This window comes from Carcharhinus amblyrhynchos, chromosome 9 (genome assembly GCF_965287045.1).
Source record: "Carcharhinus amblyrhynchos chromosome 9, sCarAmb.v2.hapA, whole genome shotgun sequence".
Lineage (NCBI taxonomy): Eukaryota > Metazoa > Chordata > Chondrichthyes > Carcharhiniformes > Carcharhinidae > Carcharhinus > Carcharhinus amblyrhynchos.
Genome location: NC_137332.1, coordinates 85,476,475 through 85,502,286, shown reverse-complemented (window position 1 = coordinate 85,502,286; position 25,812 = coordinate 85,476,475). Strand labels below are relative to the sequence as shown.

At 43.0% G+C, this 25,812-nt stretch overlaps 1 protein-coding gene across 3 annotated transcripts in view; it reads left to right on the top strand.

The window, feature by feature from the left end:
• The first annotated feature begins 492 nt into the window (after positions 1 to 492).
• ralgps2 (Ral GEF with PH domain and SH3 binding motif 2) overlaps positions 493 to 25,812 on the top strand; it is a 359,688-nt gene continuing 334,368 nt past the window's right edge. Inside the window, exon 1 of one of the 3 annotated variants that reach the window (XM_080196004.1) lies at positions 493 to 516. The gene's annotated coding sequence lies outside the window, so the exon portion shown is untranslated. Of the gene's footprint in view, positions 517 to 25,367; positions 25,438 to 25,812 lie in introns of those variants that run through there. The other 2 variants (XM_080196003.1, XM_080196005.1) reach the window with 2 other exon arrangements.

Below are 25,812 nucleotides of genomic sequence, written 5' to 3'. Positions count from 1 at the left end.
GAAGTGTAGGTTAGGTGGATTAGCCATGGTAAATGTGTGGAGGGGATAGGGCAGAGTGGAGGGTCATAGTGGGATGCTTTTTTGGAGAATTGGTGCAGACTTGATGAGCCGAATGCCCTCTTTCTGCATTCCAGGGATTCTCTAATACTAAATCCAAATCTTTAATTTTGCCTGATAAAATTGGTTGGGCAGTTGCCCCATGGGGAAAGCTTGGATGAGGGTCCAGCACATCAGTGTAAAAGACAAGGCTGAAGCATTTGCAAATATCTGCAGTCGAAAGTGCCAAATGGATGATTCATCTCTGCCTCCTCCTGTCATTTCCAGCATCTCAAATTTGATTCGCTCCATGAGATATCAAGGAATGTCTGAAGGCACAGGACAAAGGCTCTGGGCCCTGACAATAGTTCAGCAATAGTACTGATGCCTTGTGCTGCAGAACTAGCCATGCTCCTTGCCAAGCCGCTCCATTACAGCTACAATGTTGGCATCTATTCGGCAATGTGGAAAACTGCTCAGGTATGTCCTGTGCACAAAAAACACGCTTATCGACACTCAAACCAATACATAATAAATAATAACATGCTCGTGGATGCTCAGTTGGATTTTATCACAGTCACTCAGCTCCTGACTTCATTATGATGTTTGTTCAAACATGGACAAAAGTGCTGAATGCCAGAGATGAGTAACAGCCCTGGACATGGAGACATAATTTGACCATGTATGGCATCAATGAACCTGAGTGTAATTGGAGTCTGAGAATTAGGAGCTAAATGCTCCACTGATAGATATCATGCTTAGCACAAAGGAAGATTGTGGTGTTTGTTAGCAGCCAATCAGCTCAGTTACAGGAAATCACTACAGGAATTCCTCAAGGTCATGTTCTCGGCCCAACCATCTTCAGCTGCATTATCAATTACCTTCCTCCTATCATAAAGTCATAAATGGGATACTCTCAAATAATATAGAAGAAACCAGATACGATCTAAAGAGATCCATCAAAGATGCCAAAAGACAATACTGGACCAAGCTAGAGTCCCAGGCTAGCCATACTGACCCCCGCCGACTGTGGCAAGGTTTGCAAAGACATAACAGGTACAAAATAAAGGCACGTAAAATTGCCGTCTCCAGTGCACCCTTCCTGATGAGCTCAATGAGGTCAGCGAGAGCATGCTCTCCGCCCTGAAAGCCCTGACTGAACCTGTACCTGGGGTCACCATTGCAGATTCAGAGCAGCTTTCTTAAAGGTCAACCCACAGGAAGCTACTGGCCCGGATGGGGTACCCGGCCATGCACTCAGTTTTTGCATGGATCAGCTGGCAGACATATTTACAGACATCTTCAACCTCTGTTTATAACAATCTGAGGTCCGTATCTGCTTCAAGAAGACGACCCTCATCCTGGTTCCTAAGAAAAACCAAGCAGCGTGCCTTAATGACAATCGGCTGGTGACTCTGACATCCATCATTATAAAGTGCTTCGAAAGGTTAGTCGTGGCACAAATCAATTCTAGCCTCCCAATTCCAACTCCTCTACAGTTTGCCTACTGCCGCAACAGGTCCACAGCAGACACCATTTCCCTGGCCCTGCACTTGATCCTGTAACACCTAGAAGGAGGACACCCACCAATGTCAGACTCCTGTTTATTGATTACAGCTCAGCCTTCAACACCATTATTCCCATGAAACTCATCCTCAAACTCCATAGCCTGGGCCTCGGCATCTCTCTCTGCAACTGGACCCTGAACTTCCTAACTCTCAGACCACAATCAGTAAGGATCGGCAACAAGACCTCCTCTACGATCATCCTCAATACCGGTGCCTGTCAAGGCTGTGTTCTTAGGCCCCCACTATACTCCTTATACACCTATGATTGTGCGGCCAAATTCCCCTCCAGTTCGACTTTTATGTTTCTGACGGCCCCACCGTAGTGGGTCAAGTCTCAAACAGTGATGAGACAGAGTACAGGAATGAGATAGAGAATCTGGGGAACTGGAGCAGCAACAATAATCTCTCTCCCAAAACGAAGGAGTTTGTCATCGACTTCAGGAAGCGTAAAGGAGAACATGCTCCTGCCTACATCAGTGGGGGCAAAGTAGAAAGGGTCGAGAGCTTCAAGTCTTCAGGTGTTACCAGCAACCTGTCCTGGTCCCCCCATGTCGTAACTATAGTTAAGAAAGCCTACCAATGCCTCTACTTTCTCAGAAGACTAAGGAAATTTGGCATGTTAGATACAACTCTCACCAACTTTTACAGATGCACCATAGAAAGCATTCTTTCTGATTGTATCACAGCTTGGTATGGCTCTTGCTCTGATTAAGACTGCCAGGAACGACAAAAGGTCGTGAATGTAAATGACCATCATGCAAACCTCCCATCCACTGATTCTGTCTACACTTCCTGCTGCCTTGGCAAAGCAGCCAGCATAATTAAGGACCCCACGCACTCACAGACATTCTCTCTTTCACCTTTTTCTGTCGAGAAAAAGATACAAAAGTCTGAGGCCACGTACCAACCTATTCAAGAACAGCTTCTTCCCTGCTGCTGTCAGACTTTTGAATGGATTTACCTTGCATTAAGTTGATCTTTCTCTGCACCCTAGTTACAATTGTAACACTACATTCTGCACTCTGTCATTTCCTTCTCTATGAAGGGTATGTTTAGTCTGTACAGCACGCAAGAAACAATATTTTTCACTGTATGTTAATACATGTGACAATAATAAATCAATTCACTGATAATTGCACAATATTCAGTTTCATTAACAACTCCTTGGAGACTGAAGCAATCTGTGTCCATGTGCAACAAGATTAGACAATATTCAGGTTAAGGCTGATGAATGGCAAGCAACATTTGTGCCATAGAAATGCTCATCAGTGACTATTTCCAATAAGAGAGAATCTAACTTTCTCCTCTTGATATTCAGTGGCTTTACCATTGGTGAATCCCGCACTATCAATATCTTGGGGCATTGCCAATGACCAAAAAATAAACTGGACCAGTTACTAATTACTGTGACTGCAAGAGCAGGTCAGAACTGGTGTTTTGTGGTAAGTAATTCTTCTCCTGACTTCCCAGAGCTTGTTCATCATCATCTTCAAGGCACAAGTCAAGAGTGTGCTGGAATACTTGCCTGGACAAGTGCAACTACAATAACGTGCAAGAAGCTTGACATTATCCAGGACAAATCAGCCAGTTGATTGGCACCACACCACAAATATTCACTTACTCCATCACTGACGCATCTACAAGAAGCATTGCAGCAATGTTCTTTTGATACCTTCCAAACCCATTAGAGCAGTGTAATTAAGTTAAAAAATTAGACTCCATTGACCAATTTTTGATCAGGTTGAACAAACAGAATGTGGCAGAAACACTGCAAATTCAAATATTGGGGGTTCATTTTTGGAGTGATAGAATGGCAAAGTGGAGAAGTTTAAGCTTTGGTTAGATCACATTTGTAACACTGTGAACAGCACTGGTCCTCATCTTATAAAAAGAATAATAGAGGCTTTGGAAAATATGCAGAAAAAATTATCATGAAAAGCTTCTGTTATCCAGAAGAGAGAAACCCGAGGAATGAGCTGTGAGAGCTTCGTAAGGTAATAAAAGTTCTTGATTCGGTAGAGAATATATTTCTACTTGTGGAGACAGTCGAAACCCCAGGTCTGAATATAACTTAGTCTCTGTGACTGGGTCCTGAACTTCCTAACCCACAGACCACAATCATTAAGGATGGGCAACAACACCTCATCCACGATTATCCTCAGCATCAATGCCCCACAAGAGTGTGTTCTCAGACCCTTACCTATGCTTTTTATACACCTATGACTGTGTGGCCAAATTCCCCTCCAATTTTCAAGTTTGCTGCTGACACTACCATAGTGGGTCTAATCTCAAACAATGACGAAACGGGGTACAGGAAAGAGTTGAAGAATCTGGTGAACTGATGCGACGACAATAATCTTTCCCTCACTGTCAAGAAATCAAAGGATATATTCATCAACTTCAGGAAGCGTAATAGAGGACATGCCCCTGTCTACATCAGTGGGGACAAAGTAGAAATAGTTGAGAGCTTCAACTTCAAACTTCAAAACAGTAGTTCCCAAGTTCCTATCAAGTTCAGTGTGCAAATACTTAAATTCCATATAAAGAAGGCATTACACCTTTTAAGGTGCCGATATCTTGAGTCTCTGCAACTCAGTCTTTTAACCACCATACATGCTTGTGGATATTTACACCACAATTAATGATGGTATTTTAGTTGTCAGATCATTAACAACCTGTGCTAGTCCCTTCCATGCCAACTCGATTATTAAGAAAACCTACCAACATCTCTACTTTCTCACAAGACTCAGGAAATTTGGCATGTCCACTACAACTCTTGCCAACTTTTACAGATGCACCATAGAAAACATTCTTTCTGGTTGAATCACAGCTTGGTATGGCTCCTGCGGTATCCAAGACTGCAAGAAACTACAAAAGGTTGTGAACAAAACCCAGTTCATCACACAAACCAGCCTCCCACTCATTGACACTGTCTACACTTCCCGCTGCCTCAGAAAAGCAGCCAGCATAATTAAGGACCCCACACACTCCAGACATACTTTCTTCCACCTTCTTCCTTCAGGAAAAATTTACAAAAGTCTGAGGTCACATACCAACCATACCAACCTGCTGCCCATCAGACTTTTGACTGGACCTACCTCGCATTAAGTTGATCTTTCTCTACAACCTAGCTATGACTGTAACACTACATTGTGCACTCTCCCCTTTCCTTCTCAGTGAACAGTATGTTTTATCTGTATAGTGCACAAGAAACAATACTTCTCACTATATACCAATACATGTGACAATAAATCAAATCAAAATAAATCCAATTGGGAATTCAGGTGAAACTTCTTTACACAGAGGGTGGTAAGAATGTAGAACTTGCCACCAAAGTAGTAGTTGAGATTTTATCATGAAATTTTGGGCACAATTACAGAGTTGATATTGCTTTGTCCAAACTTCAAAACAGTAGTTCCCAAGCTCCTATCAAGTTCAGTGTGCAAATGGTTAAATTCCATATAAAGAAGGCATTACACCTTTTAAGGTGCCGATATCTTGATTCTCTGCAACTCAGTCTTTTAACCACCGTACGTGCTTGTGGATATTTACACCACAATTAACGATGGTATTTTGGGAGTTGAGGAAAGAAACTACAGAAGATATGAACTGCATACTGTGAATTTTCGACATTATTTGAAACTGAGTTACAATTTGATGTATAAAATGGCCATAAATTTGATTTGCTCCCTTAATGTGGAAAACCTTGAAAAACTATTATGTTGCAACTACACACAGAGATAGTGAAGTGGTTTGAAAAGATTTAATTCTGATGACAACAGCTATTAAAACATAGGTTAATTCCATCCTTTGGAAGATGGAATCATTATACTGATGACTGCTCGGGAATTCATATCAAATTGTAAATGGTTCAAATTATTTATTCTTCAGTATTGCCTCCATGCATCTTTGACCATTCACTGTGAAATTTCATGATAAGACCTTAAACAGTATTGCTCCAGTTCCACGTGATTATAATTTAATGCACCAGATAATACATTTTACAGCCAAAAGCGACAAACCGACATCTAAGTTAGAGCATAATATTTGTGGTAAAAATTACTTGCAGTTGTCATTCAGTTCTTTGTGATGAATATAGATTCTGTGTGTTCCACTCTGCAGGATGAGATAAGCATGGCATTTTAAATAAACACCTCATATTTTGCTGGCCAATGTATTGCTTCCTTTGGATAATGTAGTATCCTTAGCATGTAATCTTATCATTGTTTACTTTGTACCTGTATGGTTGTATTGTTATTCAAACAAACATTTATGTTGGGCCTGATTACATCTTGCAAGTATTTCAAAGTGCTTCACATTCAATTAAATACTGTTAACCATTAAAGTGTTCTGGGAGACATCTTGACAGACCTGCTTTTGCATCAGTAATCCTGATGAGTCACATGTTGGCTTGGTAGTTGATGTACTTAAGTGGGTCAGCAGAATTTGGGTCGAGCTTGCCAAGTTAACACTGAGTGCACTGAATTTGGGAGTAACCGTTTTGGATTGGATACAGCAGGGAAGAAAGTATCAGTGAGCGTAACTTGGAATAAAATCGTGTTTAACTAATTTGCTGGAGTTTTTTGATAAGGTAACAGGTAGCATTGATGAGAGTTCTACTATTGATATGGTGTACCTGAACTTACATAAGAACGTAAGAAATAGGAGCAGGAGTAGGCCATCTACCCCTTCGAGCCTGCTCTGCCATTCACTAAGATCATAGCTGATCTGAAGTTGATCAGTTCCACTTTCCCGCCTTCTCCCCATAATTCTTAATTCCCTTATCTGTCAGAAATCTATCTACCGTGACTTAAATATATTCAACGAGGTAGCCTCCACCACTTCAATGGGCAGAGAATTCCAGAGATTCACCACCCTTTGAATGAAGAAGTTCCTCCTCAACTCCGTTCTAAACTGCCCCTCCTTATTTTGAGGCTGTGCCCTCTAGTCTGGTTTCCTTTCTAAGCAGAAAGAATCTGTCTACCTCTACCCTATCTAGCCCCTTCATTATCTTGTAAGTCTCTGTAAGATCCCCCCTCAGCCTTCTAAACTCCAGCGAGTACAGGTCCAGTCTATATAATCTCTCCTCATAAGCTAACCCCCTCATCTCCGGTATCAGCCTGGAGAACCTTCTCTGTACTCCCTCCAAGGCCATTATATCCTTACGCAAATAAGGGGATCAAAACTGCACACAGTATTCCAGTTGTGGCCTCACCAGTGCCTTGTACAGTTGCAGCAAGACCTCCCTGCTTTTATATTCTATCCCCCTTGGTATGAAGGCCAACATTCCATTCGCCTTCTTGATCACCTGCTGCACCTGCAGACTGAGTTTTTGCGATTCGTGCACAAGGACCCCCAGGTCCCTCTGCACTGTAGCATGCTGCAGCTTTTCACCCTCTAAATAATATTCCTTCCTAGTATTATTTCTGCCAAAGCGGATAACCTCCGTCTGCCAGGTCCTCACCCACTCACTCAGCCTATCCAGATCTCTCTGCAGACTTTCCGCGTCCTCCACGCAATTCGCTTTTCCACTTATCTTCGTGTCATCAGCAAATTTTGCTAGCCTACGCTCAGCCCCCTCCTCCAGATTGTCTATGTATATGGTAAACAGTTGAGGCCCCAGCACTGATCCCTGCGGCACTCCACTAGTCACCAACTGCCAACCAGAAAAGCACCCATTGATTCCAACTCTCTGCTTCCTGTTAGATAACCAATCCTCAATCCACGCTAACACTTTACCCCCAACTCCGTATACCCTAACCTTCTGCAGCAACCTTTTGTGAGGCGCCTAATTGAACACCTTCTGGAAATCTAAAACCACCACATCCACCAGTTCCCCTCTGTCACATCTAGTCACATCTTCATAAAAATCCAGTAAATTCGTTAAACATGACTTCCCCTTCACGAATCCAAGCTGCTTCTAAAGGCATTTGACAAAGTGTCTCACAACAGACTTGTCAGAAAAGTCATAACTCATGAAATAAAGGGGGCAGGAGCAACATAAATATGAAATTGACTAAGTAACAAAGTGGAGAGTAGTGGTGAAATATTTTTTTGATTGCAGTGGATTTCCCCAGGGTAACTGTGAGGAACATTGCTCTTCTTGGTGTATACTAATGACATAAACTTTGGTGTACATGGCAGAATTTCAAAATTTATAGCTGATATGAAACTTGAAAGCATTGTGAGGAGGAAAATGTAGAAGTTATGAAGGACATAGACAAGTTTGTGGAATGCGTGGACAAGTGGCAGAAGAAATTCATAGAATCCTGACATGCAGAAGAAGGCCTTTAGGCCCATTGAGTCTACACCAACGCTCCACTAGAGCATCTTACCTAGATCCACCCCTTCGCCATAACCCCATGTATTTACCTTGCTAATGCCCCTAACCTAAACATGTTTGGATACTATGGAGCAATTTAGCATGGACAATTCGCTGAACCTGCGCATCTTCGGATTTAATGCAGATAAGCGTGAAGTGATCTTCCAGTCCCATTGACGATGCACCACTGCCGCTGATTTCCAGTGGAAAAACAGGAAACACTGTTGGCAACAGTGGCCCAGAAGATCCCACCACTGGCCACTGAAGGGTCATCTTCTGCCCCACAAAATATGCAGCCAGCCCCCCCACCCTTCCTTCCCCCATTGAGTCCAACAATCATTATTTTTGCAAAACCTTTGCACCATCTTGTTCAATGTTTTTTTTTACTGGTTCAGTCTTGGTCCATTTTTTTCTTTTGTCCCTAAATGTTGCATGCAAGATGGCTGAATTGTAGCCATTCATGTCTCTTTCGGAAACATTTTGTTTCTTAACTGTACCCACTCCCATTGGTTTTGCACTGTGAAATATTCAATCTCTCTTGCCCACAATTCTATCACAAACCTTCCCTTTGTTTTTCCTATCCCTCCTCCCCACCTTCTCACCTTTCACTGGCTTAAAACATTTTGATCTTCCTCTAGTTTTGAAGCAAGGTCATCGGCCTGAAATGTTGACTTGGTTTCTTGGCATAGTTGTTGCCTGATCTGCTGAGTATTTTAAGCATTTTCTGTTTATTATTTCATATTTCATCTCGATATACAGCTGCAGTTATGAGGAGAGGACCTAGTTTCAAAGAGACACTTTTTTTTAGGATTTTAAATTGAAATATTTTCACCTGTGTTTTCCATTTCTGCTCCGTTTTAAAGGCAGAGACTTCTTAACTCAGATAATGGGAAAATCTGCACTTTCTCACATAATTGTCTTGGAAATCTTTTTCACGCAATCCAGTCCGCCTGTAGTAACGCTCTCTTATTTAGAGCTGTCTGAAACTTCACTCTTTTGATCACTTGCATTTTGTATTCTTCACATTGAAAATGTATTTTTTTTGAGCAAGAATCGTCATTCTTTACAAAATTGTCATTTACATTCTGTTTTATAATTTCACAGACTGAGAGATTAGATCAAATAAGCTAGAAGCATGACATTGCTTTCCACCTGTGTGTAACACATTCCTCACAAAGATGTATGGGATACCCATGCTCAAGCTTTTCATAATGCTGGCTTGCAATTGAATTTGGCTGACGTGCTCTCCTAATGTTGTCTTTTTTTGACAAAGTGATGAAGTACTACAAAGATTTTGAGTATCTCTTCCTGGCACAGCTGTTATTTAACAAATTCTTGATCTGCAATAGAATTGTATTGCATAATTTTATATAAATTATCCACTGTCCCTTGAAATATATTTGCTGGGGTAAAATATTACATATGCAGGAATTTTGTCGCAGGCACCCTTTTCAAATCATGGATTGAGCATTCATATTTCAAGGGGACAACTAGTATTTGCTCTCAAATTTATTGTTAGCTATTATACAGAAAAAATGTCAATCACATTCTGTGTCGTGCTAATAGAGGTAGTGTGCCTGACTGTTAAAGATGTATGATGATTGATTGATCTGTCTGTTTGTATTCAGTGAACACATTTTGATAATTCTACTCCAATGTATAACACTTCCTTATGCAAAGTTGTTTGGAGGATTTTTCAAACATTATGTTTGATGTTACTTGCTGTCTGATGCGTGGAAGTACTTTGTTTTCCTTTTTATGGTTTTTAATTACTTACTGTTGTTTATCACCTTGTTGTATGCAACTGATAAAGGTTTGAAAAATTTCTTTGAAACAGGTGAATACAAACTTAGCTGTATTACTGAACAAGAATAAAATTAATTTCTCAGCCTGAGAGGTAGCAAGAATTTGCTGCATTGCTGGTAGGGATGGTTTAGACTCATAGAATCTCTACAGTGCAGAAGAGACTATTCGGCCCATCAAACCTGCTCCAACAACAATGCCACCCAAGTCCTATCCCTGAAACCCTGTGTATTTACCCTACTAAAAACCCTGACACTAAGGGGCAATTTAGCAAGACCAATAAATTTTGTACACATCTTTGGGAGAAACCAGAGCACCTGGAGGAAACCCACACCAACACAGGGAGAACATGCAGACTTGACACAAACTGTCACCTGAGGTTGGAATTGAACTTGAGTCTCTGGCGCTGTGAGGCAGCAGTGCTGTCCCACCATTCTGTTTAAAACAGCTGATTCAGTGAGAATCTCAAAGGATGAGTTAGATCTGTTTCCCTGAATGCAGTGCTGTCTTGATGCCTGTGGAAGATGGAGACCGGGCAGTTGGTACTTCTAAAACAATAAAGTAGGCTGTTTTGATATTCCCTTGTGAAATGTGCTTTGCTCTGACATTTTGAAAGTTGTATTTGAAAACAGTGAAATTCAAATCGCCCTGCAATAGCAAATTGAGTACAAGGTTGATTAGTTGAAGGATGTGACCTTTTGTAAATCAGTCAGCCAGACTGATCAATTCCATTTAGCGATGCATTGTTTGCACTTATTTGCATTAACTTAGAAGACAATTTTAAAAACCTGCCTGAGTAGTAGCCAGAACTTTTTTGGACTGAAAATATGGTCAGCATTCATTTTTCCTAAACTATTCTCAGTTACGTTTTTTTTAATTTGCACATTCAAATTAGCTTAATTATGCACTGTTTGGTAAAACTGCCTAGTTGCTACTACCGTATAGTCATTTGTTTGTGTTATTAAAGCAACCATAATGAAGTGTAACTGCTGCCATCTAGTGGATCTCTGTAGGTATAGTCATCGTAAGATGTCTCACAACACCAGGTTAAAGTCCAACAAGTTTATTTGATAGTAAACCCACAACCTTTTGGGGTTTGCCCCTTCGTCAGATGAGTGAAGAGTTCTGGTCTCAAACAGAGCATATAAAGGCACACACAGTTTACAGAATACTGATTAGAATGCGAGTCTTTACAGCTAATCAAGTATAGTCAGGTATAGTCATTGAACATGTTTGATTCAAAGCTTGTTTTGATTTTAGATGTAGGAAAATCTGAAACAGCTAATGTACATCATGGAAATTCTTTGACACCTTAAGCTCTTCAGAAAAAAAGCCATGGCATCTAGTGGTTAATAATAAAAAGATTGATTAATTCATTGACCTAAATATTTTGTATCTCAGAAGTATCAGCATCACATTTTGCTTTTAATAGTGGTTTTGTTTTGGCAATTTCACCCATTCTATCCTGAAGGCACTGTTGCCAAGAAATTGATCATGGTCACCCATTGTGAACTAGTTTTTTTTATTTGTTTATTGAAAATTATCATATTTTACATAGCAAACAAACATAGCTAGAGATCCATACAGTGCTCGCATGTACATTCCAATGCGACTAGGCACAGGGCTCCCCAAGGCCAAGGGACAAGCCCCTGTACTTCCGGCTCCCACCCCTACCAAGCCCCACCTAATTGCACCAGTAATGACAGTAATAATGTAAAGCCAAAAAGACAGAGGAATGCCGCCTGAGAACCAACTAAGCACCCAAACAGTCCAGGCTATAAACTATTGAGCAGAGAAAAGAAAGAGAGACAGTGAAGGAGGGAAGAAAGAGAATAAGAGGGAAAAGAGAAAAGTTCTCGTGTTGGTCTCCACACCTCGGCAGGATGGATGGGTATACGCAAGTAAAGGACCAGGGTGCATCCACCAGTTGGGGGAGGCTCTGTGGAAGCACCTAGGGTCCTGGGGCCATTAGGTGTCTACACGGCTGGCTCCAACTGCAGCATCCCAACATGAGCTACAAATGGTTGCCAGGTTTTATAGAACCTAGCAGTGGACTCAGGTAGCGTGCACCTCATCCTTCCCAGCTTAATGGTATCTACCACCCCCTGCATCCACTGTGCGTATGTCGGGGTGCACCTGATTTCCCCTAAACAGGATTAGTTGTCTTGCCAGGAGTGTAGTGAAATCTACAAAATGCACTTGGAATTTCAGCAGCGGTGGATTTAATGGCACGGCCCCAAACAGGGTACCCTGGGGGTGCACTTATATCCCGATCTAGCATTGCTAAATCATCTCAAATATCCAGTAGTTATACAGTGATGGGCAAGTCTAGAACATATGTAAGAGGGTGGCGGGAGTGTGGTGGGAGCTTGTTGGCACCATTCTCAAAGGGGGCTTGTGCCTGGGTACATTCCAGAAAGTCTAACCCTGGTTTGATATGTTGTGTGACGGAGTTTACATTGTATCACATCCAGCTTGGCACATATTGAGGAGGAATGTACTCGATGTAGCACCATGTCCCAATTCTCCTCGGGGAACTTCTCCCCCAGGTCTTGTTCCTGTAAAGATTTAACCACTGGTAGAGAGTCTTATTGGAACAGAATTTGAGAATAAAGAACAGAAGTGAAACCACACACAGTCATAGAAGGCACTAAGAATATGTCAGTGGAGGCATGAGGTGGGAACGTTGGAAATTGGGGGTCGGCCCGACGCAAAATCTCGAATTTGCAAAGATCTGAAAAAGTGCGTTGCAGGTAAAGCAAACTTATCCACCACCTGCTCGAATGATGCAAACACGCTGTCCACATACAAGTCCCGGAATGTTCTGATCCCGTACTTGACCCATATGTTGAAGGCACTATCCAAAACACACGGAGGAAAAAAATGCTTAGCTGATACTGGGGAGACCAGCAACCAAGCCTGAAACCCAAAGTGGCATCTAAATTGCATTCAAATTCTAAGACTTGTCTTGACCAGTGCACTCCTAGTATATTGGAAGGAGGGAAAATTTACTGGGGAACATATCAAGGTAGCCAGGGAAGATGGATCACAGGAGGAGGATTCTAACTGCAGCCAACAAGGATCGTCCTGTTGCCTCTCCGTCTGCATCCAACACACTACTGCTCTCATATTGGCTGCCCAATAATAAAATAGAAAATTGGGCAATCCCATATCCTCCTCCAGTTTAGGGTTTTGCAAGATTGTCCTCTGCATTTTTGGGTCTTTCCTATTCTAGACAAAGTTTGAAATGAACTGATCAAGACTATGAAAAAGCATTTGGAATTGAACACTGGGATGCAATGAAAGAGATATAAAAACTTAGGTAATATGTTCATCTTCACCACATTGATACAGCTTGCTAACGAAAATGGGAGGATGGACCAACGTTTGAGGTCCTGTTCTGTCCACCTGTGAGTGGAGCAAGGTTAGCTCCAAAGAGCCCACTAAATTTGCTAGTTACTTGTCCTCCCAAATAGATAAACTGCCAATGATAATCTTGAAAGACAGGATGTGGAGCAGGAGGCTACGAGCCGCTGCATTCAAAGGAAGGAATTCACTTTTATTCAAGTTAAGCTTATACCCCAAAATATGACCAAATCTCTCTAGTATAGATAAGACTTTGAGAATCTTTGGATGGATTGCTGACATACAATAGTAGGTCGTCCGCACACAGCAATATTCTGCCCTCGATTCCCTCCCAACCAGTCCCCACCACTCGTTTGCTGTTGCAAAAAGCCTCAGCAAGAGGCTCAATAGCAATGGCAAATAACGGGGGAGAAAGGTCGTCCTTGCCCAGTGCCTAGGAGAAAGACTTGAATGCATGTCATTTGTCCGGACCAAGGCTAGAGGGGCGTGGAATGGTACTTTGATCCAGGAGATGAGTTTTGGGTTGAAACCGAATCTCCCAAGAGCTTAAAATAAATAATTCCATTCCACTTGATCAAACAATTTTTCAGCTTGGAGGTAGTCCAACGCTGGCATCTCCACATCATAGTTTGGAGGTGGCAGGCACCTACATAATGTTGAACAGCTGCCAAATCTTCGAATCCATATATGTATATTTAATGAACCCAGTCTCGTCATGCAAGACAAAAGAGGGCAGAATGTCCTCCAGGCGAATGGCCAGAATCTTAGAGATCAATTTGAGATCCACTTTCAGCAATGAGATCGCTCTATAAGAGCTGCAGATTTGTGGGTCCTTATTCTTTTTAAGGATAAGCAAAATTGTCACTTGCCTTAAAACCTACGGGAGAGAGCGGTTCTTACATGATTCACTGATCATACATAATAGCAGGGAATCCAACTTAGCCATAAATATTTTGTAGAATTCGATGGGGTACCCACCTGGTCCTAGACATTTCCCACTCAGCATTATTCTGGCTGCCCTAACAATTTCTTCAACGTCGAATGGTAAGGGCCTCCAAGCCAGCATCCCACATTCCTAACAGTGGCCTGGTATCCCTCCTCACTGAGAAGTCTCCCCCAACCACTGACATCAGCAGATGCCATATTCTAGGGCCCCACCCCCACCCTTCGTACTGGCCGCAGGAAACCCACCACGAAAAAGAGAGGCTGAGCTTGAAAGAGATCAAACCACACTCACAGAGAAAAGAGATATAGGACACAAAAACACCTACACAGACCAAATGCGCAAACACAGCAATTGCACCCCCCCCACCCTCAAAAAACACGCGCCCTCCCAAACAGGGTGCCTGTGCCTCCAACTTCTCCTTATCGCAGCGCCTTCAGAGCACTTGGCATGGGCCACGATCTCCACCACCGTTCCCGTTGTGGTCACAGGTGCTATAACCTGAAAAGATCTGTAGAAATACCAAATCCTTAACTCTTAACCTAACAGTCGCAAAGCCCATTACCCTTTCCTGGCCGACAATTTGATCCGGGTACAGCATGCAGATTCATAAAAAACAGGTATCAGTTTATATCCACCGTGTGGTCACCCAATTCAAAAGTCTGCTCTGCAAATTTCATTGCTGCCACTGGATCTGTGGACTTGTGCTCAGTTCCATTGTTGAGAGTAATCCTCAAGCAGGCTGGAAAGCGAAGCCCAAACCTGACCCCAGGACAGTCACGCAGAAGTCATTTGACATCAACAAAGACGGCACTTCTCCTTGCCACCAGCAGGGTAAAATCTGGAAATATCAACAGCTTATTTTCGTGGTACCTCAGAGTGGTTCTCTCTCATGCTGCTAATGTACTCATGCAATAATGGGTCAAGGAGCTTCTCCCAGTCTGGGCTTTGCTCGAAACACTGTGTGCAATCCAGAAGCGGCTCATCCTCAAGTTCCAGCACATTCTTCAGTACTGGGCGACAACATCTGTGGTATTTGAGCCCTCGATTCCTTCCAGAAGGCCTATCAGACAGATGCTATTTTGTCTTTGGCATCCTTCCATCTCATCATGTTTTCCCTTAGGGACTTAATCTCTGGTTCAAATGAGTAACTTGGCTGTTCAGCTTGGTGGAAGTGTTTCTACTAAATGCTTTGGAATCCTCAAGCTCTTTCAAACGGTTCTCGTGGGCGACGGTGACACCTTGGAGTGATTTAACAGATGATCCGAGGTCCTGTCTCAGCTCGTCTATCTTGGCCTGCAACTCAGTGGCCCACCGTTCCAATTTGCTGTCCAATCTTTGCATGGCCTCCATAATAGATTCCCCTGTCCTTTTACTCAGCATGCTATGTTCAGGGATCCCTCCAGGAAAGCATGGTAGGCACCCCTCCCTGTGCCCTGAGGTCCCTTTCTACGAGTGCTGCCTCCTGCTAAGGGGCAGCACTCTGAAAGCTTGTGGCTTGTTCTATCAAATAAACCTGTTGGACTTTAACCTGGTGTTGTGAGACTTCTTACTGTTCCTGCCATTTTGCCAGGACCTGTGGGCTTACCCATTTCCTCCAGCCTGGGGTGCTATTCCTTGGTCCACGTATTAAGCTGTCTCACTGTTCGATCTATCAGAAATCTTACATGGATTACTTTTCACCTTACTTCACTGTTAACTGGACAAACAAAAGCAGCAAAGGGTTCCCAGCCGAGCTGCAAGTTGCAACTCTCCTCCCTCACTTTAATTCATCCCTGATTGGCTGAAAAAATAAACAGCACTGTGCCCCTAGGTGATCTGACAGTTGCAATTTTTATGACACAGGAGCTCTTCCCTGACCTGCCCCATTACCCTAAATCAATTCACACTTGACTGAGTGAAAAAATTTAAAGATGGTTCCAGGCTGAGCTGCAAGTCCCAACATGCCCCTCATTGAACTCCAGCTGCAAAAAAAAGGCAATCCAAAAGTAGAAATAGCAGCTTGCAATTTGCAGCAGGACCTTTCTTGGGTGAAAAAAGAACAGAGAGTTTGCAGACAGAGCTGCAATCCACAACCCCTCTCCCTCTGAGCACACACAGTAAATTTCAACTGGCAGGACGCAATCTTAAAAATAACCCTTTCCAGCCAGACTTTTGAAGTTGTCTGTTTGCAAATGCACCCCAGGTATGTTTAAAGCTTGCTTGAGCACTTGGCATGGGACACGATCTCCACCACCATTCCCACTGTGGTCACAGGTGCTACAACCTGAAAAGATCTGCAGAAATACCAAATGCTTAACTCTTAGCCTAACAGTTGCAAAGCCCATTACCGTTTCCTGGCCAGCAATTTGATCTGGGTATAGCATGCAGATGTGCTTGACGTGCAATAACATCTCTCCAGACAGACTTCAAGAAAGATCTTGCCACCTGTGAATCATGGTCCGACAAAATCCCAGGGACTATTAAAACATCCTGCAGAGAAACATGATTAAAATACATTTCTTAAAGGCATAATACCTTTACAGTGAAAAGGGAGACAGGGAGGTTTGAGGAGGGAATTCCAGAACATTGGGCCCTGGCAGCTAAAAGCTCAGCTAACACTGATGGATTGGTTAAAATTGAGGATGTGGAAGAGGCCAGAATTGATGGAGAACAGGTATCTTATATGATTAAAAGGCAGGAGGATGTGAGAGATCGGCCTTGAAGGAATTTAGAAACGAGGATGAAAATGTTAAAATTAAGGTATCGCTTAACTCGACACCAGGGATGATGTGTGAATGGGACTTGGTGTGAGCTTTGATATTCACGGAAGAATTTTGGATGAGCGTTTGTGGTAGGAGGAAAGTGGGAGTCTGATCAGGGTGAGTTGGAAAATTCAAATGCAGAGATACAAACACATGGGTGAAGGTTTCAGCAGTAGATAAACCAGAGATGTAACTGCATCTGTGGACTCCTGGAGCTGTCCACGGGGTTACAGTTTCACCTGACTGCTTGGCCATGATTTGGGTAGATGAGAGAGGAGGGAAAGCAACATGTTAAATCAAGGAGAGCTTTTGTGACAGCTAAGAATTGGCTTGGGGCGAATTTTGGTAATGAATTCTGATTCACTGCATTTCAGGAAAGGTTAAAAAAAGGCATTGGTCCGTGGTCCATGGAAGACCAATGCTATGTTTCTTTATTACTACCATCACCATTCTTCTTTGCTTATTGTTCCATGACATCATTGGTATTTATTCTGCCTCTGCCCTCTAACCTATTACAGTTTGAAACCCATCATACTTCTGCCTCTCCCTTTCGGAAGAAGAATCATGGGGGCGATTGTCCTGGCCTGCTGAACTGTGCAAGTACTCCAGCAGGTTGGGAGGCATCAGCGGGGGACCTGTAGCGGGACATTGCGAGCGGTTTCCGCCTGATCGCAAGTCCCTCAGGCAATGACATGAGGCTGATTGCCATGTTGAAATTGGCAAGCCCAGGATGGCATTCACTGGGCTCGCTGGTGTCTCCCCTGCCGGGCGAATTGCCACCAATGGGGGTTAAAGCTAGTCCCCATCATGGAGGACCAGTTGTAATGGACAGAGGCCATTGAGGCTTCCCGTGGGAGGTTGGGGGCAAGGGTGTGCCCCTTGGGCAGTCATGATGTGGAGATGCTGGCATTGGACTGGTTCTTACTGTCCTTGGGCAGTGCCAGCCTTGCATTCTGGGACTGCCCACCAGGCAGTGCCAAGGGGATGGGGCCTACTGAGACCGAGGCCTATTGAGGGCTGGTGGATTGGGGGAAACATGCCCTGCGTTCTGCAATGGGAGAGAAGGAGGGCGCGATTGGGGTTGGACATGGAAATGGGAGTTGAGATCGGGGCTGGCCTGGGGGGGCGGTCTGGCAGGGGGTCAAGTAGGCTGGCATTTGGGGACAGGGTTGGAAAGCTGGTTATTGGGGTGGGGGAAGAAATCAAGAGGCCAGCAATTGTTGGTGCTCTGCTCCATATGTCCCATGCCCAAGGTACCCCCAAGGGGCAAAGTGCCAATAACCAGAGGGCACCATGACACGTCAGGTTACCCCCACCCACCACTCGACCTTGCCATGGGGGGTGGGGGGCGCCCAATTGCCAGCCTAGGTCGGGCTGCTAGTTCCCTGAAAGTGCAGAGTTACCCTAAACCCCTCAGGAGTGAAAGACTCTGGCAGGGAGAGATGCTAGCAGGCCAGGAGACTCGGACCTGCTAATAGCATTTGAATTAGATTAAAACGAGCATTTAAATACTTGCTGGCCTCCCCACCAAATTCCGGCTCAGAGCAGATGCTGCGGGAGATGCTATTGCAGTGGGAACACATGCGCGAATCCTGTGCATTGCCAGCCGCAAGAGTCCCCCGACCCACTGAGCTGAATTAGTGTAGCAGGATGGGAGAATTGCCCCTGTTAACTCTGTTTTCTCCCTCTCTACAGATGCTGCCAGAATTGTTGAGTTTTTCCAGCATGTTCTGTTTTTTTTTCAGGTGTCCAGCATTTGCAGTGGTTCACAGTTTAAACTCTCACAGTTTACCCTCTGATTTCAGCTTCTCTGCTGTTTGGCCATTCACACCTTCTGTTCTCTCTGTGGATTGCCATTAGCAGCTTTCCCTTTGTTTTTGTAGCTATGATTCATCTTTCATTCCCTTACCCCCCCCCCCCCCCCCCCCCCCCCCACTATAAATATTTCCTACTTTCTCTGTCTTTTAGCTTTGACAAAGAGTCATCTGGACTCAATGTCAACTCTTTTCTCTCCTTACAGATGCTGCCAGACCTAATGAGATTTTCCACCATTTTCTCTTTTGATGGACTGAGCACTGTGCCTGGATGGCTAAAACCTTCTTTCATATCCTCCTGTTTTCTCAACTCTGAAATGGCTAATGTTCCAGGAGAGGACAAAGAAAAGCTTTCAAAGGCACTTTGGAGCTCTTTATGAAGCATAGCGCCATTGATTTAATGACTGAGGAAGCTTGCTACGAATTGTTTTAGAATGGCAACAACTTATTGAAGTTGCATTGTGTTATATGTGACAATATTTTAAAGGCAGAGTGGATGTAGAGAGAGAATAAAAAGGAAGCAAATCCTGCATTCTAGATCCCACAACTTTGTGGGGTGTCCTGCCCACGTGTCCAAACATCTGCGGATTGAGAATCAATCTGCTTAGTCTTTTTGAAGACCCATGACAAAAACTTGCAATCCTTATTTATAAAGTTTAAAGTTATTTATTTATTAGTCACAAGTAAGGCTTACATTAATGCAATGAAGTTACTGTGAAATTCTTGGTAGGTGTCATCCTGAAATTGAAGGATAGCCCAACAACTCAAGGAGGTACAGGATGGCTGAAGGTGATTTGTAGATGAAGTTGGGGATTTCAAGGTTGAAGCGTTGAAGTTCAGGCTTCCAAAGACTGGATTGACAAGTGAATAGGCTATGACTGAGGACATAGACATTTATGTACTTGAAAGAAAGGCAGGGGGCAGGTGAACTGGAGGTGGTTAAAGCCATAATGCAACTTTGAACAGCAGTTGGATGATGAATAGACAATGATGGGAGATATTGGATATACTGTTCAACAAGATTCAACAATATTTACCGGTGGTGACAAAACATGTACAGTCCAACTGGGGCACAGGAATGCCAAATAGAATTGCAACTTTCTGTAACTACATCCAAACATACCAGGATGCTATTCTAATCCATTATTGTTTTGCCCTTGTATGAATATCTTAAAGGATTAAATGTAATTGATATTGGTATTACAGAACATTTTGTATTTAAGTTGCACCTTTAATGCAGTAAAATGTTCTTCAGACTTCACGGGACTGTTATCAAGCTATATTGACACTGAATCACCGAAGGTGGTCTTGGGGCATGTGATCAAAAACTTGATGGAAAAGCAGTTACTTTAAGGAGCACCTTCATAGAATCATGGAATTATTACAACATGGAAGGAATCATCCCTTAGACTGCTCAAATCTATGCTGTTCTCTGCAAGAGCATGTTAGCTTGTCCCACTCCACCAGCATTTTTGTACAGACCTGCCATTTTTTCTCCTTTGGGTGCTGATCTGTTTCACTTTTGAAAGGCAGAATTGAATGTACACCTACCACCTTTCAGGCAGTGCATTCCAAATCATCTTACAAGAGTGAAAGAGCTAGCCAGGGGAACAAAGCTGACCAATTGAATATATATTTTGGTTCTGTCTTCACAAAGGAGGAGACAAATAACTTACCAGAAATGTTACGGAACACAGGGTTCAGTGAGAGGGAGGAACTGAATGAAATCAATACCAGTGGAGAAATGGTGTTGAGGAAATTGATGATATTGAAGGCCAATAAATCCCCAGGCCTGATATTCTACGTCCAAGAGGGTTCTGTCAGTATTCCAGCAATAATACTAAAGATGTGTGATCCAGAGCTTGCCAATCACTAGCCAACCGGTTCCAGTACAGCTACAACACTGGCATCGCCCCAGCAATATGGAAAATTTCTTAGATATGGCCTGTATACAAGAAATTGGACCAATCCAATCCAACCAATTAACAGTGCATTGAAAGCAGCACTTGCTCAATAATAACCTGCTCACAAATGTACAGCTAAGGCCACTCAGCTCCTGACCTCATGGCAGCTTTTGTTCAACTATGAACAAAAGAGCTGAATGCCAGATGTGAGGTGATTGTGACTGCCCTTGTCATCAAGGCAGCATTTGACTGAGTGTAGCATCAAGGAGCCCTGGCAAAATTGGAGTCAGTGGGAATTGGGGAAAACCCTTTGCTAGTTGGAGTCATACCTAACACAAAGGAAGATGGTTGTGATGGTTTGGGAGCAGGGGTGGGGGCGGTCAATCACCTCAGCTTGAGGACATCGCAGTAGGAGTTCCTCAGGGTAATGTCATAGGCCCAACCATCTGCTTCATCAATGGCCTTCCTTCCATCATAAGGTTGGAAGTGGAGATGTTCACTAATAACTGCATCATGTTCTGCATATTCGTGACTGCTCAGCGACTGAAGAGTCCATGTCCAAATGCTGCAAGATCTGGACAAATGCAGGGTTGAGGTGACAAGTGGCATTCATCCGAGTGTCAGGCAATGATCATCTCCAAAAAGAGAGGATCAGCCATCACTCTTTAACATTCAGTAGCGTTACCATGACTGAATCCTCCACTACCAATATCTTGGGGGTAACCACTGACCAGAAACTGAACTGGAATAGCCATATAAATATCGTGGCTACCAGACAAAGTCAAAGGGAATCCTGCAGCAAGTGACTCACTTCCTGACTCTCCAAAGCCTATCCACCATCTACAAGGTACATGTCAGGAGTGCACTGGAATACTTTCTGCTGGCCTGGATGAATGCAGTTCCAACAATACTCAATAGCTGAACACAATTCGATAAAGCAACCCATTTGATTGCTACTCTAGCATCCCCTCATACATTCCCTCCACCACTGATGTAACGTGGCAGCAGTGTGTACCATCTGCAAGGTGCACTTCAGGTTCAGTAGACAGTACCTTCCACATGACTACCATCTACAGCAGTGGTTCCCAACCTTTATACTATAAACCTTTTGAGGCATATCTCCTATTTTCTCCAACTGAACTGCCCTCTTGCAGAAAACTTTTTATCATTAAAGCCTCTTAAAAACATGTCAAGCCACAATTTAATCCAATTTTCATTTGTTTAAGAAGGTTACTGTGAAAGCCATATCACAATTTGCATGTCAAATACAATATTGGAGCCTGTTCCTCCTTCTCTTAACTTTATTTGTTCCTGTTTCTTAACTCTTCTTCCCTCACTGGGAGTTTTTTAAAATCTTCCCATTTTCTCTCCTTTCTTTCCCCAACCTTTCCCTGTCTCCCTCACTTCTCCCAGGATTTTGCACACATTTTGTGTTTTTGTACAGGCCTTTGCCTTCAACTCTGTAGTTGGCACCTCCAATTCAAAAAAACTGGTATCTACTCTGCATGCATCAGCCAGGCAAGGGCACTCATACGCATTTTAGAATGGTTTATGTTGGTGACCTGAACCTGCCTGAGACAGGGCATGCTCCTAACCAGTGTTAAAAAATCTGAACTCCACATGAACAGCCCATTCCCAGCTGGTGCATGCATGGTTCGGATTACCAACATAAACGATTTGAACTGCACGTGTGTGGCCCATTCCCAGCCAGTGCATGTGTGAGTGGCCTGAGGTTCATTGGAACACGGAAATGCCCACCATGGAGCTGAAAGTGAAGAATATCTTTAGTTTATTTACATTAATGTTTAATCATTTTTTATCTTATTTTTTGGCTTACTTGTGGGGCCTTCATGGCACACCAGTGTGCCGTGGCACCTGAGTTAGGAATCTGTGAACTAGAAGGACAAAAGCAGCAGATACCTGGAACACCACCACCTGGAGTTCCCCTCCAAGTCACTCACCATCCTGATTTGGAAATATATCGCCTATCCTTTACTGTCGCTGAGTCAAAATCCTGGAATTCTTTCCCTAACAGCACTGTATGTACATCTCGGACTTCAATGGCTGAAGAAGACAGCTCACCACCTCATCCTGAAGGGCAGTGAGGGATGGGCGATAAACGCTTGCCTGGTCGATGATGCCCACAATCTGTGAATTAATTTTTTAATAAGTAATTAGTGCTACCAATTTTTCATCTGTTGAACAATTGATGGAAAATCTAAAATAAACTCAATTGTGGAGTCTCTGTGGACTAAATCCTTGGATGGATGAATTGTGACAAAGATATAAATTTGAAATTACATACAGACTCTACATGCCGTTCTGGAAACCAAAGGACTTTATACCAGGCCAAATGTATTTTACTTCTTTAATGCAAAATTTCTTTATTGATGTTAATGAGAAATTACAATTAAAACAAATTTGTGCTTGTCAGTTATAGTTCTTAGAACATAGAACAATCCAGCACAGTACATGTCCTTTGGCCCTCAATGTTGTGCCGAGCTATGTCCAAACCCGAGATCAAGCTATCCCACTGCCTATCATTCTGGTGTGCTCCATGTGCCTATCCAGTAACCGCTTGAAAGTTTATAAAGTGTCCCACTCCACTATCACAGCAGGCAGTGTATTCCACACTCCAACCACTCTCTGAGTGAAGAACCTACCTCGGACATCCCTCCTATATCTCCCAACATGAACCTTATAGTTATGCCCCCTAGTAACAGCTACATCCACCTGAGGAAACAGTCTCTGCACGTCCACTCTATCCCCCTCATCACCTTATAAACCTCTATTAAGTTGCCTCTCATCCTCCTCTGCTCTAAAGAGAAAAAGCCCCAGGTCCCTCAACCTTTCCTCATTAGACCTACCCTCCAAACCCGGCAGCATCCTGGTAAATCTCCTCTGCACTCTCTCCAATGCTTCCACATCCTTCTTATAGTGAGGTGACCAGAACTGAATGCAATATTCCAAATGGGATCTCACCAACATCCGGTACAGTTGCAGCATAACCCCATGGCTCTTAAACTCAAAACCCCTGTTAAAAAATGCTAACTTTTTAATATTGTTTGATAATTGTTCACATGTTTACCAGGTGATCATTTTCTTTAACGTTTCGTATAGGTTTTGCTTCGTACTTGTTAGAGCAGTAAATTTATACACCATTTTCATTAGGTGGCAGTAATTTCTTAGATATAGTCGGTTTAATCTCTTTAATCTTAGGCAAACTAGCACTTTAAAAGTACCATTAAATATATTAATGGCATATAAAAAAAACACGTTGTTTTGGTCTACAAACTGTGACAAGAGAAATCTTACATGGTTTATATAATAGATTGAAAGGGCATTTCAGAAGTAAGCAAATGTCCCACTGGATTGAGTACTGATGTGAGGTTTAAAGTTTATGCGTCAGTGTCACAAGTAGGCTTACATTAACACTGTGCCTGATTCGGATACACTGAGGAAGAATATAGCATTGCTAATGCACCGAACCATCACATCTTTTGGACTGTGTGCCGAAACTGTAGCGCCCGGAAGAAACCCCACGCAGATTTGGGGAAAATGTGCAGACTCTGTACAGACAGTGACCCAAGTCAAGAATCGAATCCAAATCCCTGGCACTGTGAGGCAGCAGTGCTAACCACTGTGCCACCATGTCACTTCGTGAGATGAACATCTTTCCATCTGTGTTTGATGTTCTTTTGCAGCTTCCTGTTATGGTTGAATTAGACATACAAGCCTTAGCACTTGAGCTTGAAAAAGCCATTAAATGCAGAGCAAGCAGAAAGGGACCCAGTGGGGATGGAATTTCAGTCAGACTGCTCAAACATTGTTAGACCTTCATGAGCTTCGCTATCAGGTGGTAGGTTCCATTCCACAGGAGATGCGTGACACAAAAATCATCATATTATTACAGGAACCATCACAATGGAGAAATCTTCATCACTAACGTTACTGGGAAGGCCATCAGTAAGGCCATGCATAAAATATTCTATCTTGTTCCAGATGCAGTGTATTCAAAAACACAGTACATTTTTTTGCACTAGCATGTCCACAGTGGACACGACCGTCTCCATATGACACAGTAAGAGAAGTGCAGGGAGCAGAATATACCTCTTTGCCTTACTTTTGCAGATCTCACTAAAACATTCAACATCATCAGCGGGGCAGGACTTTACAAGGTTTTGGGGAAGTTGGCTGACCCCAAAGCTCCTCAGTCTCATCCATTTCTTGCTTGCCAACATGCACATACTGTATAGTTTTATGGTAACATTTCTGACAGTTTCAGGATGGGGAATAGAGTGAAATAGGGATGTGTTCTTGCTGTAGCTTTAGATCAGATGGCTAGCTCGTCAATCTATCCAGACTGAAAAAAAGGACAAAAATAGAGCATGTCTTGGCCAGAAAGCTCTAATTCACTGGTCATGCCATGCTGTTCGCCCATTCAGAAACTCAGCTCCAAAGAATCATGGATTGTCTCTCTCATGCCTGTAACTTGTTCTCCCTGATTATAGATGTCAAGAAAAGATGTGGTCATGTTCCAAGATATAACATCTCTGCTCCAGATTGCACAAAATAACACACCACTGGAGTGGTTAGCAAATTCTGCAACCTGGGTCCACAAAGATGGATTGTTTGTTGATTACCATAATCAGTATGCGTGCATTGGGAAAGCAGCTGTCGCCTTTGGCCGATTCAGGAAATAAGCAAGGAATGACATCTAGCTTACTCTTAGGACTGAGATCTGAGTTTATGAGGCCTGTGTTCTTAGCACCTTGTATGTCTGTGAAAGATGGACGACTTTGGTCGTGAAGAAGGAAACGCAACAAATTCACTGTCACGGAATGAAAAGAGAGAATCATGAGTACAGCAGTCCTCTCAAAGGCAAATTTCCCAAGTATGTTGGCACTCATCAAGCAGAGGTGACTTTGCTGGTTCAGGTAGGTTCACAGGATGGAATGCAGTTTGCTACCTTCGGATTTTCCGTATGGTGTGGTAGCCAGAGCCACACAATCAATAGACATGCAAACTCCACTTCAAGTATGTATGCAGGTGTGACATTTTCTTTTGTATGGCTAGGTAGAAAGCAACAACTATAATTTTACATATTATGTCAGGTAAGGCTGTGTGTCCTTCATATTGATGAATTGGGATTGAGTCATTGTGTTCCATAGCCTGTTCTGGGTGACCACAGTTGCACATGAGAGATTTTAATTTTCGATTTGTGCATTAGGTATCTGCATCTACCATACTTTGTACTGAACACTGCATCACCGGAACACTACATTTTCAGAAAAAACTTGAATATTAACCGA